The 7,598-nt window shown below is 40.5% G+C and overlaps 1 protein-coding gene across 1 annotated transcript in view; it reads left to right on the top strand.

The window, feature by feature from the left end:
• The first annotated feature begins 458 nt into the window (after positions 1–458).
• frmpd3 (FERM and PDZ domain containing 3) overlaps positions 459–7,598 on the top strand; it is a 108,634-nt gene continuing 101,494 nt past the window's right edge. The window contains exon 1 of the mRNA XM_054792287.1: positions 459–964. The gene's annotated coding sequence lies outside the window, so the exon portion shown is untranslated. The remainder of the gene's footprint in view (positions 965–7,598) is intronic.

Raw genomic sequence — 7,598 nt, 5'->3', positions numbered from 1 at the left:
CTCTCAGTCCAAATAATTTTTTGTCATTTTATTTCCATTATTTGATGGTAGAATTCCTAAGTATTGTCTTCTCTCTAATGGTTTAATGTTATCATGTAATCCCCCTGGTTATGCGTTCACTACTGCAAGGACTTGCAGTAGCTTCACAGGTCTGTTCATTTCCACATGCATTCTTCACTGGAGTAATTGCATGCAAATAATTGCCAATGTACTGTGGCTGAACATGAAGCTGCGTTTTTGTGACACACACACGCGCACACACTGTGCGAATTGGTGACTATTAACTGTGGTACGGCCATGCATCCCTGATTGATTGACTGACAGAGCGGGAGGGAAAGCATTCCCTTTCCCTACAGTATCCATCCTCCCTCCCTCACTGCTAAATCCTTTCTCCCTCCCTCCGCTTTACCTCTGCGCTCCTGCTCTCTCTATCTCTCCTTCACATTGCTTCAGCATCTCAGAGCCACCAGCTGCAAGCCGACAAGCAGGCAGGCAGGCAGCATCATCAGTGAGGGGAGAGACACGCTTTTCACACACAAGTGGACTGAAATGCAAACACACGCACAGGAAGGATAGGTGTATACTGTAGAAAGCGGTAGGTATCATGTCCAGCGGCTGCATGCTGACCTGTAGTAAGGGGAGGTGCTCTGCTTGCAGCTTCATGTCCGCTTCAGTCCTCTAAGCACCACCCATTTGCCCTCCTCCCACCCACCTTGAGCGCCGCTTGGTGTTGCGGCTGCTGAGGGGCTGGTTGGAATGACCCTGGAAAGCAGGCGACACAAGAAGATGATGTGTTCAATAGGGCTGCCGGCAAGGAGGACAGCCTGATACTTCATCCTGGAATCCAAGAAAGGGGGCTGACCTGCTCGGCACATGCATGCCCATGTAGGAGGGCATGGCTGTATAGAGCGAGGGTCTTCATTAATCACACTGGACTAAAGGACCTCGACAGGGAAACACGCAGGTAAGATATAAATGTATCCATATTGATCTGTATTGCAAGAGAAATCACACAAGTAAGCTTGTTTCCGTGGGTTTGCTTATTTGGCGAAGGTGTGCGTGTGTCCTGCTCTGCTGCGCTGCCATTGATTAGAAGGCAGAGGGTTCTGTGGATGAGCACTGTGGCAGCATGATAATGGAAAATGTCTCCTGGAGGACATGGTCCAAAATCCATCACACGTTTGAGGATAGTCAAAGGGGAGGGAGGGGGTTACACGGGGGAGGTGGCAGAGGGGAAGAGAAGGGAAAGCGAAGGTCTGTGGCATTTTGTGTAATTCATGTGAGTGTCATGTCCTTTGGGCTCCTGCTGTTCCTTTTCGTTTTGTTGGGAATTTATATATTCTAGTCATACTCATCTAAAGAGCTGCAAAAAGTGGAGTCTGCGGGGGTAGCTGGTGAATTGTCACATACACAGTATTGGAGCCACTGCAGGTTTGTTCATATTAATAAAGTAACTTTTCTCTGGCTGCCTCTGCAAAAATAACAGAATAGGCTGGAAGCTCTTCTTCCAAATTCTCCTCTAACACACTTAGGCTCATTACATGACTGCAAAACGGTTACTGTGCTTTTCATTTTCAGTCCATGTCAAAAACAGAGGCGGCAACAGCCCCAAAGTGCATTTCAGAGATTGGCTTGGGGTAGATGTGCTTATTCAGTGGCGCCTGTGGCTGAGAGAGATGAGCTGTCGGCTGCTGTTGCGTGGAGCATACATCACCGCATGCAGGGCTGTAGACCCAGGAGGAATCAACAGAAGGAAAGCCATTACTTAGATGACCAGGCTCCTCTGATCTCATCATGTGGCTGGGCAGGTTATGGAGACACTGGACATAGGCGAGCAGAGGAAATGAGACAGGTAGAGCTGAGGAGGAGAGATAGAACACTCTCTTTAATGCCGTGATTTATTCTAGATGGCGGCACATTCGGTATGCCAGAAATATCAATATGTTCCATTACAAGGTTTGTTTCAGGGAGAATTGTGAAGGCCGTTAGGCATCTATCAAGAAGCCACTCAGGCCGACAGTGGTCAGGCTGTAAAGTGACGTGGGCGGCGTCGTAAGGCTGATTTGATGTTCGTTTTTGCAGGCTCACTGTTGGACAGCAAAGTATTCAAAGTAATGCAAAGGTTCCTGTCGGACTATGAGAACAGTTGCTCAGAATAATTGTAGACAAGTACGAATTCAAAAAGACTGTCAAAAGAAAATTTTCTGCTGGCTTCAAAATAGGCAGGTGATAAGACAAGTAATTTGAGGATAATGAGAGGTAGAATTGAATAAAACTTGAATGCAAGAAGACAACTCAATAAAACCTGAACGGACGGCTCGTAGAGAAAATGTCTAACTTCTACAGGAAAAGATATGTGAGGGGAGGGGTAATCTAAAATGAGAGGCTGAAGCTATCTTAAAGGAAAATTGCAGGCATTTTGGAATTTTGCCCATCATCCACAATCCTTATGTGAGACATGAACACGTCTTTCTGTTTTCTGTGCGTTCCAAAGATTAAAAAAAAAAAAAAACAGATGAAAATAAACAGCTCATTATTGCACACTGGGAAAGACTCCATTTACATATAATGTGACGTGCATATTAACCAAGGTACAGTGACATTGTTATTAGTATTAACATTGTTATGCCAATCGAACTCTGTTACTGGCGCATTGACAGTTCGCCATAACACAGCGGCTAGCCACTAGCCGGCTAGCGACTAGCTTCATCACACACTCGCCCGCACAACTCCTCAGACGACTACCAAAAAGGTATGGCTAGATTTTTGAGCTGACACCACTGCTGCTATGTTTATATTGTATCTGTTGTACGCGCTCGTTTCTGTGTTGCTACGTGAAATCAGTGCGCCGAGGAAGGAAGTTCCAGTAATGCTTAAAAAGACCAAAATACGCCGAAATACTACAGTAAGTATTACATGTTATCATGAATGTACCTGTTACTACATGGTCACAGCATGTATATAAAACCAGAAAACTTTGTTGGAGGTTTTTGGAGGCGTTTTAACAGCGGTCTTTGTAGGTGGCATAGGTGTGTCCCTTTATGTGCAGTAATAAGCTGTCTCTTTTTATCTGTTTTTACATCTCTAGAACGCACAGAAAAGAGAAAGTCGTGTATTCATGTCTCACATAAGGGCAAATGTCTCAAATAATTGGCAAAATTCCCCGCCAAAAAGTGCAGTTTTCCTTTAAAATTCCCAAACACCCAAGGCTGAGCATGTGAAGGACTTGTTCTGGAGACAAGAGGCCTCTAGCCTCGAGCAGATAATCGTAGCACGTCTGTGTGACATTAATGTGTATATATATATGTATGTTTGTGTATAATTCTAATTAATATTTGTAAAAATCTAATATAATAATGGGCACAAAACATTTTATGTAATAACAAACCATATTTACTGTACATGCTTGATATATTAGAGAGACACAAACAGCTGCTGTGGTTTGCCAGCTTTGCTCGGCCATTGGTGAGCATATGAAAGGGTAGAAATAACTACAGTCAAGCATGTGCCTAAATTCCCAAACAAAGACGAACTTCTGATGTCACGGCATGGCTTAAGTGCTGAAATATGAAAAAGCAACGAACGCATATGGTGGAGGAAAAAAAAGTATTTTTTAAGTTGAACCACTTACATAGATATGAAGAGCTCAGGACTTTTATGATGAGTTTACTGTAAGAATGTAAAATAAAATCCTAAAAAAAAAAACCATAACATCGTCAGAAGCATTTATTTGGATCCAAACATGTCGAGTCGAATGGCTTCCAAAGAGCTCAATTTCGGTCTCATCTGACCACGTCACATTCTCCCGAGACTTGTCTGACTCATTCAGATGTTCACTGGCAACCTTAAGACATGTGCCTTCTTGAGCGGGGGGGCTTACAGGCACTGCAGGACCCCAATCCATTACAGCAGTGTGTTACTCGTAGTTTTCTAGTGACTGTGGTCCAAAAGCCCTTGAGAGCCTTAACCAGCTCCTTTTGTATAATTCTGGGCTGATCCCTCCCCTTTCTCACATTCATCCTTACCCCAGGAGGTGAAATCTTGGGACTGTCTGTTATTAACTGTTATTTTATTATGTTATTTCTTCCACTTATGAATTATTGTCGCAGCAGTGGTCTCTTTTTCAACAAGGTTCTTGCTGAAGGCATAGAATCTGTGCACTTCATAGGCACATAACCTGTTTTAGGGATTATTTCTTGGACAAATGGTCATGAGCGAGCTTGTTGATCCACATGAAAACTGTGGAGTATTGTTCATGTTTGAGGTATTACACCTCTGCAAGGGGCATTCGCTCTCCGAAACAGTCACCAAGTGATCAGGCATCCTTCAGACTTTAAAATTAAAGATAGCAATTATGTTCTTCTATCATGTTTGCCGTTTTCTGGACCCAGTAAGTTATTGATTTTTCAGGGACAAATATTAAACACAAAGACAAAGAACAAACACCAGCAGGGCTGAAATACTTTTTCATTTAAGTCGGCCCTCGTCACTTTGCGGTTGAAACATCGCTCCCTCACGCTGTCACATTTTATTCAAAAATGAATTAGTTAATTAATTATTGCTTCTTTCGTGGTTGATTATGGCTTATTATTATTCAAAAAATATTGAGACAAGTCATATGTAGTGTTCTGGTCATTAAGAGTCAGTACTGTTACAAGGATGAGACATTACCTTCATTTTTATATATATATATATATATATATATATATATATATATATATATATACTTTATATATAATATTACATTTGTATTTATTATATAATTCTTATAATAATTATATATACATATATTAGGGCTGGGCGATATGACCTCAAATCAATGTCAGGATAAATTGGGCATTTTTCCTTGATAACGATAAATGCATGATAAATCCCTGACCACTATATATCTTTGCCACCTGAAAATAATTGCAGGAAATGCGAAGTAACTGCTTTTTGTTGATTTATTGACCAACTGGCACACATTACTTTCAATGAAATATAGTGCACGTAATGGGACGCACCTATTCCGCCCATAAAGCCTTCTGAAAAACCCTCCAAAAAGCGCCGACAGCGCTCCATTTACTGTGCTAATTACTTACTAATGTGCTTTGGGTCGTTACGACAGTTTTTATACTCACATACCCTGGCATACTGTATCCTGTACATGTACTAAGCTACACAGTCAGCCACATAACATGACTGACATCACGTCTCATGCAATTGCATTACTAATGGCCACTTATCACACTGCACATGAAGCAACCATGTCAGGTAATATTTTCCAATAAAAATATTACCATTTATAAATATACTGACTTTTTCGCTTTTCTAACAATTCTATTCAATTCCAGACGTTCCATTGTCATGTTATTTGCCTGTACGTGTGTGGCATGTTGGCTTTAGAAACTGGATAAATAACCATCTTCAAAATGATCATGTACACACTGAAAAGAGAATTTCACATGTTCTTGTAGCCATGTGACCATCCATCAAATAAAGCATGGAATCCTTAAGAATTGCTACCAACAGTAAACTAATCATGGTTTCCTATAGAGACGCTTTTATAATGTTTTTATTTTCTTGTTCTTTATTTGTGAATTGTCAATTTTGCATAATTGGCCATGATGTACATGTTTTTTGTTTTTTAAAGGCTTTAAAAATCCATATATTTAAAGTCAAGTATTTGTGTTATTCGTTTTTAGTATCACTCGTAGCGGCGTTACCATGCATACAAACAGGAAAACAAAGTGTTTTTAGCGCATGAGTGGGACAGCACTATAGTATGTCACAGAGAGCAGTCATCTTTCCCATAGTGCTCCAGTATCCCACTGATAACATAGCTAGCTAGCAACGTCAGCGAGTGCCGCTTGTACGGCTGAGATGTCAACGCAAGTTGTCGATGTGAAGAGAAGTTGTAGGAGACGTGCAGATTTATATAGAGATGCACCAAAATGTTACTCAACTTTGATTCACTTTGTATGGACTCATTTCAGGGACAAAATGCAAATGGAAGGGTTGAAAAACATAGTCGCACGTGTGCTCCCTTTTTATTTCTAGTCGCATATGCAAGTGAAGTGTTGGCACTGCACAGCCAACATAGCATACCAGCACACACTGTCAAAACAGACAAAAAAAGACTTTTATTTTCTTTTTTATTAAAACACCAAATTTACCGACATGGGCAAAATGACATCGGTTATCGTGGTAAATTTTGGTAACAGGTGACAGCAAATCATGGTGTCTAATAAGCATCTTCATATGGCACACCTGTGAGGTGGGATGGATTATCTCAGCAAAGGAGAAGTGCTCACTATCACAGATTTAGACAGATTTGTGAACAATATTTGAGAGAAATGATGATATTGTTTACGTGGAAAAGGTTTTAGATCTTTGAGTTCATCTCATGAAAAATGGGAGCAAAAACAACAGTGTTGTGTTTATACTTTTGGTAAGTGTATTTACACAGCATGGAGTTAGCCATGGCATGTCATATGGCATAACATAGTGAAGATGTTCCCTCCCATTCCGTGTGGAAGTGGTAAGTTTTTGGCTTCTTATTTTGCCCTTTTTGTCCACTCTGATTGAAACACTTTAAGTTTACAATAAATACATTGGAGACAAACTGGTTAGCTCAGTAGCAAGTCATGCTTAAAGCGGCGGCCGTCTCTTGTGTTCCTGCAGTGACCTCGTAGCCTGTGCGTAAGAGTTGCGCAATGTGGTGTCAACAAAGACTAATAGGAGTATAAAGGTGACATTAAGGGTGTTATTTTATGTCTACAGGGCTCTAATAATGGTAAAAAAAAAAACATATCTAGGAAGTCATAAACAGGTTTTGTATGCTCTAACTATTCAATTTACTAATTAAATCTTACTTCGCAGAAATTCACTTATTGCGGTCGGTTCTGGAAACAATTAACGGGAATAAACGTGGGACGACTGTACTTTTCATTTTCTTATATTTATTTTTCTTTTTAATTTGTGGCTATAAAAGAACCACCATGTAGACGATCCTGAATACAAGACTGAATCATTGGGGTTTTTTTAATCATGTTATCAATATCAGTGAAATAACATACGGTAGAAAGCAAAAAAAAAAAAAGGATTTACATATTTCTTAGCTACTCAACAGTTGTTTGATGACTGTGTTTTATTGATCCCCATTATCTTAAAATTAACATCAAAACTCCTCTTCAGCACTAACTTGCCCAATTTGAGAAGGTCACTGTGTCTGGGATATATCTGTTCAAGTCACTGGTGAACGTGAGTGACAGGAAGACAAGCTATCACTCACTTGGGAAGAAGTCGTTTGGCACTACTTGCATGTATGAATCTAGACCTTGCCTTTAGGTTCATTTGATATTCTAAATTGTCCATATCTGTGAATGTGAGTGTGAATGGTTGTTTATCTAAATGTGCCCTGCAATTGGCTAACGACCAGTCCGGGGTGTATAACAAACGGATAACTGGATGCTAAATACTAAAATGCACTGTGCACCAGGATCCAATTAAGAGATATTCGTGACAGGAATGTAATACAAAAAGTTAAACATCTCAGCACAGATATGGCTTACTGAAATGTCATGAACTGAACCGCTATAAAGCTCTAAAGTCTGCTG

The sequence above is a fragment of the Dunckerocampus dactyliophorus genome, chromosome 11 (genome assembly GCF_027744805.1).
Source record: "Dunckerocampus dactyliophorus isolate RoL2022-P2 chromosome 11, RoL_Ddac_1.1, whole genome shotgun sequence".
NCBI lineage: Eukaryota > Metazoa > Chordata > Actinopteri > Syngnathiformes > Syngnathidae > Dunckerocampus > Dunckerocampus dactyliophorus.
Note: the sequence above shows the minus strand (reverse complement) of the source record. Positions and strands in the feature narration are given on the sequence as shown.